Source organism: Prunus dulcis, chromosome 5, assembly GCF_902201215.1.
Source record: "Prunus dulcis chromosome 5, ALMONDv2, whole genome shotgun sequence".
In the NCBI taxonomy this organism is placed as follows: Eukaryota; Viridiplantae; Streptophyta; class Magnoliopsida; order Rosales; family Rosaceae; genus Prunus; species Prunus dulcis.
The window spans coordinates 6,041,868-6,055,702 of record NC_047654.1 but is presented as its reverse complement, the minus strand read 5'-3'; positions in this window follow the sequence as shown (position 1 = coordinate 6,055,702).

The window sequence follows — 13,835 nt, the reverse complement described above, 5'->3', positions numbered from 1 at the left end:
ATATATATGCAATTGCATATTGTAAAATGAGAATTGCACATAAATTCTACGAGATTGCATACAAGTATATGAACGAAAAAAGTTAAAAACCAAAAGAAGGGCGGAATGCAATTGCATATTATAAACTAATAATTGCAAACAGACGTTATGAAATTGCGTGTATATATATGCAATTGCATATTGTAAAATGAGATTGCACATAGATGCTACAAGATTGCATATAGGCATATTCATATGGATACTGTAAATTGAGAATTGCACACGTGCTATCAAATATGCGATATATGCCCACAAAAACCATTAACATGGTTAAATTGTTGATTTAGTCCTTGAACTTGTATCCAATTTTCAATTTATCGCATGACATTTTTTTATAATATTACGGATATGAATTTTCTTTATTGCCAATGTCTCCCCTGCCGTTTAATTCCCTAACATTTCGTCCAATCTGTCATTAAATATGAGGGCACATTGATCATTTCATACGTTAAACATAATTGAATTATGTAAAATAAAATAATATGAAAGGATATTAAATATATGCCTTAAAGCCAAACATGTGATATTGCGTTCTTTTTTGGATATTTCACCATCATTTATGGGCAAAATCGTTGTTTTCATCTATGTTATTTAGTCTACAATCATAACAGCACAACAATCCTTGGAATATGATTCGTTTGTGGGCTAAGCAATGAGATTGGATATAAGAAGACTTCTCATATTTCCACTTCACTTCGTGGTCATATATTATCAATTGGGCATTGATCATAATTGAAAATGTCCAATTTTCTTTTTCGTCAATTCAATGTGACTCAATCAATCGACCATTAAGTAATAATTTTTGTTGAAAGCTTTTAAATTTATATTTGTACCAACAATCATATGTTTGATTTTATTGAATTTTTTTTAAATTAACAATATAGGAATAATTGGAGATAATCAACAAAGTTCAATTTTATTCTCAATACTTCATTGGGTTAAATTAGTAGTAAATCATGAAAGTTATATTCAGTAATTTATGCCCAACAAACCTACCTAAAGAACGCTAAGCGACTCGTTCGTCGGGTAAATAATGTTGTTCGTTGACCAAATTACCCAACGAACTCCTTGATTTACTCAACAAAAAAGGTATTTTACTTCGAAGACGCAAGGGGAGCGCTTGGTGAGTAAAGCTCGTCGTTCCCTGAGAAATTGGACTAACTAAAATATTTTATCAAACAAACGCGCTATTTTTTCACTTGAACGCAAGGGGTGCGTTCGTTGAATAAAGTTGGTCGTTTCATGGGAAATTGGACTCAACTAACTTACTTTTTCAAACAAATAGACTATTTGTTCATGCGAATGCAGGGGTTGCGTTCATTGAGTAAAGTTGCCCATTCCTCGTTCTTCAGAAAAATGGGCCAAACTAACTTACTTTTTTAAACAAACGGACTATTTGTTCACGCAAACGCAGAGGTTGCGTTCATTGAGTAAAGTTTCATGTTCCCCGGAAAAATAGACCCAACTAACTTACTTTTTCAAACAAACAGGCTATTTGTTCATGCTAATGCAAGGGTTGCGTTGGTTGAGTAAAGTTGCTCGTTCATCGAAAAAATGGGCCTATTATCGAAATTACGTAGTAATAGACATTGTTATGTAGCACAAATGATTTTCCAAAAGATCACGAATTTCGTAAAACACAATGTGATTAACCCTAATATTGAATAATAGACATATGGTCATAATAAAGTATTTGCTTGGTTTTCTTTGTCTTTGCGGTATACATTAATTAAGTTTGTGTTTTTAAGGTATGTTTAGTTTGCACACAAGCCGGTTTGCATTTGCATTTCACACATGCAATTGCATGACGATGATGCAATGCAAGAGTGACTGTGCGCAAACCCCTAATAAGGAAAAATGGATCATGTTTTTTTGTACATGCATAATTAGACCTATTTTTTGAACTATAAATCGAAGGGCGAAATGAACCGAAATACAGAGCATGAGAAACGGTAAGGGGCAATAAGCCGAACATATTAAAAGATCTTTGCAAAGTCCATATGGACACAAATCATGCGGAACATGGTTACATATTAAAAGATCTTTGCAAAGTCCAGCCAACTAACGTTTTCAAACAAACGAAGGTTTTGTTCACACAAACGAAAGGATTGCGTTCGTTGAGAAACGTAACCCGTTGGCCGATAAAATTTCCCCAACCACCTTACTTTTTCAAACAAACGCGGTGTTTGTTCTAGCGAACGCAAGCGTTGCGTTCGTTCAGTAAAGTTACCCGTTCCCCGAAAAATGGGCCCAACCAACTTATTTTTGCCAACAAACGGGTAGTTTGTTCAATCGAACGCAAAGGTTTGCTTTCGTTCAGAAATACTCGACGTTCCGCCGAAAAAGAGGGCCAACAATCTTACTTGTTCAAATCAACATGGTATTTATTCACATGAACGCAATATGTGCGTTACTTGAGAAAAGTTACTCGTTCGTTGAAAACATGCCACAACCACCTTACTTTTTCAAACAAACGAGGTATTTTTTCACACAAACGCAACAGGTGCGTTCGTTGAGGAAAGTTTTCTATTCGCCGAAAAAATATATCCAACCAACTTACTTTTTCAAACAAACGGGGAATTTGTTCAAACGAACGTAAGGGTTTGCTTTCGTTCAAAAATACTCGACGTTCCGCCGAAAAAGAAGGCCAACATAGTTACTTTTTAAACCAACAGGGTATTTGTTCAAACGAACGTAATACGTGCGTTCTTGGAGAAAAGTTACCCGTTCGCCGAAAACATGCCCCAACCACCTTACTTTTTCAAACAAACGCGTTATTTTTTCACACCAATGCAACAGGTGCGTTCGTTGAGGAAAGTTTTCTGTTCACCGAAAAAATATACCCAACCAACTTACTTTTTCAAACAAACGGGCTATTTGTTCATGTAAACGCAGGGGTTGCGTTCATTGAGTAAAGTTGCTTGTTCTTCTAAAAAATGAGCCAAACTAACTTAATTTTTCAAACAAACGGGCTATTTGTTCATGTAAATGCAAGGGTTGCGTTTGTCGAGTAAAGTTGCCCGTTCCCCGAAAAAATGGGCCAAACTAACTTACTTTTTTAAACAAACGGGCTATTTGTTCAGGCAAACGCAGGGCTTGCGTTCGTTGAATAAAGTTGTTCGTTCCCTTGAAAAATGGGCCCAACTAACTTACTTTTTAAAACAAACGGGCTATTTATTCATGCGAACGCAGGGGTTGCATTCGTTGAGTAAAGTTGTTCGTTCCCTTGAAAAATAGGCCAAACTAACTTACTTTTTCAAACAAACGGGCTATTTGTTCATGTGAATGCAGAGGTTGCATTCGTTGAGTAAAGTTGCCCGTTCCCCGGAAAAATGGGCCAAACTAACTTACTTTTTCAAACAAACGGCTATTTGTTCACATAAATGCAGGGGTTGCGTTCGTTGTGTAAAGTTGCTCGTTCCCCGGAAAAATGGGCCCAACTAACTTACTTTTTCAAGAAAACAGGTTATTTGTTCACGCGAATGCAGGGGTTGCGTTCGTTGAGTAAAGTTCCCCGTTCCCCCAAAACATGGCCAAACTAACTTACTTTTTTCAAACAAACGGACTATTTGTTCATATAAACGCAGGGGTTTCGTTCGTTGAATAAAGTTGCTCGTTCTCCAGAAAAATTGGCCCAACTAACTTACTTTTTCAAACAAACGGGCTATTTCTTCACGCGAACGCAGGGGTGATGTTTGTTAAGTAAAGTTGCCTGTTCCCCGAAAAAATAGACCAAACTAACTTAATTTTTCAAACAAACGGGGTTCATGTAAACGCAGAGGTTGCATTTGTTGAGTAAATTTGCCCATTCCCCACAAAAATGGGCTCAACTAACTTACGTTTTCAAACAAACAGGCTATTTGTTCCCGTTCGTTGAGTAAAGTTGCCCGTTCCCCGGAAAAATGGGCCAAATGAACTTACTTTTTCAAACAAACGGGATATTTATTCATGCGAACACAAGGAGTGCGTTTGTAGAGTAAAGTTGCCCGTTCCTCAGGAAAATGGACCCCACTAACTTTCTTTTTCAAACAAACGCACTATTTTTTCACGCGAACGCAAGGGTTGCGTTCGTTGAGTATGTTGCGTTCATTTGATAAAGTTAAATGTTGGTATGTTCGGTAAGAAAAAATAAGAGTTCTTGAGAAAGAAGAAGATATGATTTTTTATTTTTTATGTTGTTTTGTTTTGTTTTGAGTTGAAGAAATTATTATTATTATTATTTTTTAAAGAAAAAGCGTATGGGTGTGATACATACTATTGTTAATTTAATTGGATCTTTTCCCTTATATTTTTCACATGCTTCTTTTTTAAAACTATTTAAAATTTTGTTCTTAAAATTTTTCACGTAAGCCTTGTACCAAGGGATATGCACTAGAAACCAACTCCACTAAATAAATTTTTGTGTCAATTTGTTGCACGTTGGAGTATATATACAGTTGTTATAATATTAATATAAATTATGTAAAATAAAAAAATTTAGGGGGTCCTCAAAAATCAGGGGCCCTGTGCATTGGAGCCACTTGCACTATTTCAGGGCCGCCCTTTCTTACTAGTTGGGTTAATCTTAACTATCTCATATATGGGAAGATAGTAGGGAGCTCAAGAGAGACCTATGTGCACTATGTTCTAACATGGCTTACAAACTGCTCGGGTTACGTGACTTGGTATGACTATTGTATGAATCTAGATGGTTGTTCCTCATTGTTTGAACCTCATTGGAGCTCTTCATTTATGTAGATGGACACTTATCTAAATTGTAATCCAATGTTAAAACAAACTATGGATTTATGCATAGTTTATTCATTCTAATCAACATTTTATTTTCAAACTTTTCATTAACACGCATTACATATCACTTATATTTCATCATATGTATATCTTATTATTAGTAAATTTTGAGTTTTATTTGTTCAATACATTCATTGATAATGTACATAACATTTATGAAAGTTTTATACCAAAATTATGTGTTTCAATGCCTATATCTGTCTTCTTCTTTTTTCGATACCTAAGACGATAACAATATATCCCCCAAAATATCCGTAAATTGAAGGCCCAATATTATTTGCATGGCTGATATTTTAATCCTTGGCCTTACCTCTGTGAGGTGAAGAAATTGGATTCAGGTCTCGAGTAAATAGCTTAGATTTACAGTATGGCTCTCAATTGCAATGTTAAACCCTACATTAGTTATATCCATTTTATTTTTTTGGTCTAAATATAATATAGATAGTCTAATTATTCTTTTCTATGGGTATCTATACATTATTGTATAATATTTTAATTTATTTTAGTCAAATATAATATTTTAATGAGTATATAGTATATGTAACAATTAAAAAAGAGAACCAGTTTTTTTTTGCCAAGAAAAATGGAGAACCAATTAATCGGTCACTTATTTTGAGCGATAGGATTATTAGTGATACTTATGGATGGTATGTTGATATTTAAGGGGTTTTTTTAATTAATTTAAATTATATGCTTATTAGGCTTTAGGGTCTCAGTTATGAAGTGTAATAGCGATTTCTTATACTTATTCGACTTTAGGATGTAAGTTACAAATTCAATTGCGATATGAGTAATGTGTAATTGAATGTAATTTGTGTCGTTAGCATTTGTATTGACAACCATGCAATTTCCAAATAGTTGAAGGAATTTCAAAGAGACTACGCCTTTGTCGATGTTTCAGTTGTTAATGCATGTCTTAGAATTGTTGTGCAATTGCACATCCATTGTAGATAATTGCATATAAAATTTCAAAACATACTATGAACTTACATGTAATTACTCATAATAATTGGATAATTGTAAAAAGACCATGCAATTGCATGTATCGTGACGCAAAAACGCAAAAATAGCTAACCCACCCCCTCCTTCCCTTCCCGACACCTCTCCCCCTCCCCCATTCCCTCAGTTCCCTCCCTCCCTTTCTCTCTCTCTCTTTCTCTCTCTCTCTCCTCCCGTCTAATAGAAACACAAACATCAAAAATCAATCAAACCAAGACATCAAGAATCAAACACAGCTCCATCAAACCCGAACATGAAAAATCAATTAAACCCAAAAATCAATCAAACCCATCCCAGCTTCTCCATTTTTCACATATTTCGCAGGAGAAGGAATATTTCATCAGTTCATGACTGCAACTTTGTGTGCATATGCTCCATTTAGATTTAGTAGAAGGGCAGCAACTAGAGATTTAGTACAAACCATAATAAATAATAGTTGAAGTTTAATGAATCAAAGGTGAATCAGATTTGGGGAAATAGAAGAAATCAAATAAATTTGGGATTTCTAAGAAGAGGTTCTCAAGATTTAAGCATGTGAATAAGAGAAATCAATCATGATACTATGTTAGAATTGAGCCAAACAGAAAGAAAATGAGCTAGAGAGAAGGGTAGGTGAGGTATTAGGATGAAGAAGAAGGGGAAGGAGTGTCGTGAAGGAGGCGCGTCAATTTTTCCCCTTGCTTTTACCTGTTAACCAACACAACTGTTTTCCTTTGTTTATGCATCTTAAAAATGAAGGGCTGAGATTGAATGACCTGAAGACTTGTTGAGTCCTTTGTTATTAAATATCACGTGACATACACGTGACTGAGAAAACAAGTGAAAAGCTTCAACGAACGCGCGGAAGCCCTGGCGTGCACTGGAGCTGCTTGTCTCTGCGATCGATCTCTCTCTCTTGGAAATCCAATCCTCATCTATGTCCCCAAATCAGAATCTGGGCGTCTCACCTCTGCCAACGCCGAGATGCAACAGTCATCGGACATCGCCGATTCCGGAATCACCATCCACGCAAGGTTTGCCTGCTTAGTTGTCTTCTTTTTCCATCGGTTCAATTCAGAAGATTACTCGGTTTTTGTCTTTGAAGAATCTTAATCAAGAAGCGACAATGGTGGTGGTGAGTTTCTCACGAGTTGCTTCATTGAAGGGTTGATGACAGAGCTTCGCCAGGACTTGTACTTGCTTTGTTTTGTTTCTGTTCAAGAAGCCTCTAATGATTGTGCAACAGAGTTTTGGTCATTTATTTCTTTTTGAATTTGCAATAGTCATGTTAATTGTATCAAGGTTTCTTCTTTCTGTTGTTTATTGTGTGCTATTCATAGTTTTATACCAATTATCGCACATCATTGGTCATGAATCTTTGCAACCTTTGAGTTGGATTTTTCTGATTACATCAAGTGCTTATTCAGAAAATGGCAATTGTCCTTTACACAAAGAGTCCGACTGGAAAGAAGCTGGATATCATGACAGGCCAATCGCATGCTGTGTTACACTCCAAATAACACGGTGCTTCCAGTTTTTGATTGTGTACTGACATTGAGAGGGACAAGTTATGTGCCATTTATAGATGACATTTGGAATGTCGAGTGGTATTTTTGCTTTTCAAGTGTTGTATTAATTTGTTTGAGTTTTAGATAACATGTTATTTGTGTTAGATTTAATGTGTCAATTTCTGTTACAGAATTATGATCATGCAATTTTTTTTTCAATGTAAGAGTACTGGGATGGATGCTTGCTTGGGCATTCTTCTCATTCTCTTTTCCACTGCAGATTATAAGCTTAGATGGGTCTGCTTCAAGAAGCTTTGTTATATTCATAATCAGCAGTTTATTTTAGTTGCTTGCAGTTTTTCGGTGCTCTCCTCTTCATCTCTGCTTTTCTCATTAATTCATTTATTTAGAGTTGTGTCCAGGTTAGGCTTTGATTTTTGTTCTTCTTTTGTTTTCTCAGGGGATTCTTTTGGCAGAGGAATTGAAGGGTTAGAAGCAGTTAGGTGAAGAAAATGTGAAGAAAATGCTTTCTTTGAGTTACTTCTATTTCAACTTTCTGTGAAATTCCCTTTTCATTTGACTAAAAATGCTCTGACCTTCTAATGCAGATCTTCTAAGAAAGAAACAAATTGGATGATATTTAATCCAAGTTATATGATCTTTATATGATGAATAAATTATTTTAGTATTTGAACCCAAAGATTGAGTCTTTGGGTGACTATGCCTTTGTTTGTTTGTTTAAACTTATTTATTTGTTTGCCATATCAATAGCTTCATTTTGGTTTATTACGAAGCATACATTTGGTATGTGATTTGGCAATAGAACATAAATTCAGCCACTATTCCTGTTTTCATTAGTTGATATTAGTTTTGTTCTTTAAACTATCTATTCTGTTTTGTTGTGCATAATGGATGAAGTCAAAAAATTTCAGAGGGGAACAATTAAGAGATAAAGCTGTGAAGCATTTAAGGTATATACATTACTATTATTTGCAAAGGAGGAGGACACAACCAGGAGGAAATTGTTGACGAAGTTAAAGGATCTTCACAGGCAACCAGCAGTTAGATTACACACAACAGGTTGTGAGAACAAAACATGTTTAGCAGACAAACATACAAATTCCACGAAATAGCAGATGATTGTCTTTTTAGCGGAGAAATAATTAGTATAGCTCTACTTTTTCTTTTCTTTTCCTTTTTTGGGTAAAGAGTTAGTTTAAGTACAGAGTTGCCGTATGAAATTTGTTAATGTTTTGTGTGATATCTGTTTTCTCTTTGTATAAAAAGCCTTAAAGGCTTCTAATATTTCCATTTTCCCAATTGAACTCCTATATTAGTCCCTTTTCCTATAATAGGAACATTTGGTTGCAATTTTTTTCTTTCCTATTATGTATTCAGTTTAAGTTTCATGCTTCATGATTGTAATGTTTTTTTTTTTAATAAAAGAAAAGCGATAATTTTCTTTTTTAGTTGCACTATTAGAATTCTGAAACTTTAATTATTTACTTCAATTTGGGTAATTGTCATTATAGAATTTGATTGGTTGTATTTTGAGGTTCTCTCATTATTTGGTTGTTGTAGTTCATTCTAATTACTGTTTTTTTTCTTTCTTGCTGTTCAAATTTGTAGATTGTGCAATTTTACGATTTCTCTTGCGTCTAATTTTTTCCATTTTTTCTATTGTAGGCGCACAAATTGGAAGGAAGGTTTGCATCACTGCATTCGTTACTGAAAAGGAATATGGATACATGTGAAAAAACAAATAAAGGAAATTTGTACTGGATAATTTGTCTTTGTGCCAAAATCATGAGTTGCTTAGGTGAAATACAAATCTGTTTTTATTATTTGATTGTGTCTTCTGAGGGATGGTGCCAAGGTATGCGTTATTCTCTGTGAAAGGAAAATCTGTTTGAGAAACCAAAGTAATTTTATATTTATTCTGTTCTTAATAATGGAAGCAAATTTAACCTTTTGATGAACCGTGATTCTAATATATTACACCACCTAACCTCACCATTTAGCTAACCCTTTGGGCTTAAGAATTGGTGTTTATATGGGCTTGTGTTTATATGAAACAATAATATGACAATTAATATAGCAAGATATAACGTGTGGCGCAAGTGGTCTTGAGTTTGAGTTGTGTAGAATGAAAATATTAACTTTTAAAAGGATACCTTTGTATACCTTTTATTTATACTTTTCTTTCTATTCACTTTTAATTGATCTTAAAAGTTCTTTTTTTCAATAATTTGGTAACATATGTTCTATTCTATTCATTGATAACCTTTATAAAAATAAATCAATTATCATAGTTGACCATATTGAAAAGAATTTAAAACAAATGGAAGAACTAATTTAAATTCATCTTTGTATTTATTGATAACAATTATCATAGTTAGGGGCTAACATTTGTGTACTCTACCGTATTACAAAATATTTTAGGTAAAGTGTTTTCTTTGTTTATGTTTCTTTTTTGAGATCTTATTTCTTATTTATGTGACATGTAGTCTTGGTTAGAGAAAATAGATTATATGACATTTAATTTTCTATAGCTTTTAGGTAGTAGTAGATTATCCGTATTGTCATGCAAATGAACACACACAAAAAAGAGGCCCTCTAGCCAAAAAGAGGAAATTTGGTGATCTTTGCATACGTTATAAGCGTGTGAGCCAATGAGCCTTCTAGTAAAAACGAAAGAAGTTAAAAACCAAAAGAAGGGCGGAATGCAATTGCATATTGTAAACTAAGAATTGCAAACAGATGTTACGAAATTGCATACATATATATGCAATTGCATATTGTAAAATGAGAATTGCACGTAAATGCTACGAGATTGCATACAAGTATATGAACGAAAAAAGTTAAAAACCTGGGCGGAATGCAATTGCATATTGTAAACTAAAAATTGCAAACAGACGTTACGAAATTGTGTATATATATATATATATATATATGCAATTGCATATTGCAAAATGAGATTGCACATAGATGCTACGAGATTGCATACAGGCATATGCATATGGATACTGCAAATTGAGAATTGCACACGTGCTAATAAATATGCGATATATGCCCACAAAAGCCATTAACATGGTTAAATTGTTGATTTAGTCCTTGAACTTGTATCCAATTTTCAATTTATCGCATGACATTTTTTTATAATATTACGGATATGAATTTTCTTTATCGCCAATGTCTCCCCTACCGTTTAATTCCCTAACATTTCATCCAATCTGTCATTAAATATGAGGGCACATTGATCATTTCATACGTTAAACATAATTGAATTATGTAAAATAAAATTATATTAAAGGATATTAAATATATGCCTTAAAGCCAAACATGTGATATTGCATTCTTTTTTTGGATATTTCACCATCATTTATGGGCAAAATCGTTGTTTTCATCTATGTTATTTAGTCTACAATCATAACAACACAACAATCCTTGGAATATGATTCGTATGTGGGCTAAGCAATGAGATTGGATATAAGAATTCTCATATTTCCACTTCACTTCGTGGTCATATATTATCAATTGGGCATTGATCATAATCGAAAAAGTCCAATTTTCTTTTTCGTCAATTCAATGTGGCTCAATCAATCGACCATTAAGTAATAATTTTTGTTGAAAGCTTTTAAATTTATATTTGTACCAACAATCATATGTTTGATTTTATTGAATTTTTTTTAAATTAACAATATAGGAATAATTGGAGATAATCAACAAAGTTCAATTTTATTCTCAATACTTCATTGGGTTAAATTAGTAGTAAATCATGAAAGTTATATTCAGTAATTTATGCCCAACAAACCTACCTAAAGAATGCTAAGCGACTCGTTCATTGGGTAAATAATGTTTTTCGTTGACCAAATTACCCAAAGAACTCCTTGATTTACTCAACAAAAAAGGTATTTTACTTCGAAGATGCAAAGGGAGCGCTCGGTGAGTAAAGCTCGTCGTTCCCCGATCAAACAAACGCGCTATTTTTTCACTTGAACGCAGGCGGTGCGTTCGTTGAATAAAGTTGGTCGTTTCCCGGGAAATTAGACCAACCTAACTTACTTTTTCAAACAAATGGGCTATTTGTTCATGCGAATGCAGGGGTTGCGTTCATTGAATAAAGTTGCCCATTCCTCGTTCCTCAGAAAAATGGGCCAAACTAACTTACTTTTTTAAACAAACGGACTATTTGTTCAAGCAAACGCAGAGGTTGCGTTCATTGAGTAAAGTTGCATGTTCCCCAGAAAAATAGACCCAACTAACTTACTTTTTCAAACAAACAGGCTATTTGTTCATGCGAATGCAAGGGTTGCGTGGTTGAGTAAAGTTGCTCGTTCATCGGAAAAATGGGCCTATTATCGAAATTACGTAGTAATGGACATTGTTATGTAGCACACATGATTTTCCAAAAGATCCCAAATTTCGTAAAACACAATATGATTAACCCTAATATTGAATAATAGACATATGGTCATAACAAAGTATTTGCTTGGTTTTCTTTGTCTTTGCGCTATACATTAATTAGGTTTGTGTTTTTAAGGTATGTTTAGTTTGCGCACAGCGGGTTTGCATTTGCATTTCACACATGCAATTGCATGACGATGATGCAATGCAAGAGTGACTGTGCGCAAACCCCTAATAAGGAAAAATGGATCATATTTTTTGTACATGCCTAATTAGACCTATTTTTTGAACTATAAATCGAAAGGCGAAATAAACCGAAATACAGAGCATGAGAAACGGTAAGGGGCAATAAGCCGAACATATTAAAAGATCCTAGCAAAGTCCACATGGACACAAATCATGCGGAACATGGTTACAGAAGTTAGTCATAATATGAACTTTGGGATCATTTGGATCCCAACCTTGCTGTTTTGGATTTTTGACAACGTGAGGTTGGTTTGAAGAGGAAGCCACGCATTTGTAATGGATAGAGTCAAAGAGGCAGTCACTAAAATGCCCTTTTGTAATAGAATAGAGGGTTTAAAATGTTAACGCAAGGGTTACCCGGAAAAATTAACCCAGCCAACTAACGTTTTCAAACAAATGAGGGTTTTGTTTACACAAACGAAAGAATTGCGTTTGTTGAGAAATGTTACCCATTCGCCGATAAAATATCCCCGACCACCTTACTTTTTCAAACAAACGCGGTGTTTGTTCTAGCGAACGCAATGGTTGCGTTCGTTCAGTAAAGTTACCTGTTCCCCGAAAAATGGGCCCAACCAACTTACTTTTGCAAACAAACGGGTAGTTTGTTCAATCGAATGCAAGAGTTTACTTTTGTTCAGAAATACTCGACGTTTCACTGAAAAAGAAGGCCAACAATCTTACTTGTTCAAACCAACACGGTATTTATTCACACGCACGCAATATGTGCATTACTTGAGAAAAGTTACCCGAAAATATGCCCCAACCGTCTTACTTTTTCAAACAAACGGGGTATTTTTTTTCACACTAACGCAACATGTGCGTTCGTTGAGGAAAGTTTTCCATTTGCCAAAAAAATATATCCAACCAACTTACTTTTTCAAACAAACGGGTTATATGTTCACGTAAACGCAGAGGTTGCGTTCGTTGAGTAAAGTTCTCCGTTCCCTGAAAAAATGGGCCCAACTATCTTACTTTTTCAAACAAACGAGTTATTTGTTCACACGAACGCAGGGGTTGCGTTTGTTAAGTAAAGTTGCCCGTTCCCCGGACAAATAGGCCAAACTAACTTAAGTTTTCAAACAAACGGGCTATTTGTTCATGTAAACGCAAAGGTTGCGTTTGTTGAGTAAAGTTGCCCATTCCCCGAAAAAATGGGCCCAACTAACTTACTTTTTCAAACAAAAGGGCTATTTGTTCACACGAACGCTGGGGTTGCGTTCGTTGAGTAAAGTTGCCCGTTCCTCGGAAAAATGGGCCAAATGAACTTACTTTTTCAAACAAACGGGATATTTATTCATGCGAACGCAAGGAGTGCGTTCGTAGAGTAAAGTTGCCCGTTCCTTAGGAAAATGGACCCGCTAACTTTCTTTTTCAAACAAACGCACTATTTTTTCACGCGAATGCAAGGGTTGCGTTTGTTGAGTATGTTGCGTTCATTTGATAAAGTTAAATGTTGGTATGTTCGGTAAGAAAAAATAAGAGTTCTTGAGAAAGAAGAAGACATGATTTTTTATTTTTTATGTTGTTTTGTTTTGTTTTGAGTCGAAGAAATTTTTATTATTATTTTTTAAAGAAAAAGCATATTGGTGTGATATATACTATTGTTAATTTAATTGGATCTTTCCCCTCATATTTTTCACGTGCTTCATTTTTAAAACTATTTAAAATTTTGTTCTTAAAATTTTTCACGTAAGCCTTGTACCAAGGGATATGCACTAGAAACCAACTCCAATAAATAAATTTTTGTGTCAATTTGTTGAACATTGGAGTATATATACAGTTGTTACAATATGAATATAAATTATGTAAAATAAAAAAAATTAGGGGGTCCTCAAAAATCAGGGGCCCTGTGCATTGGCACCACTTGCA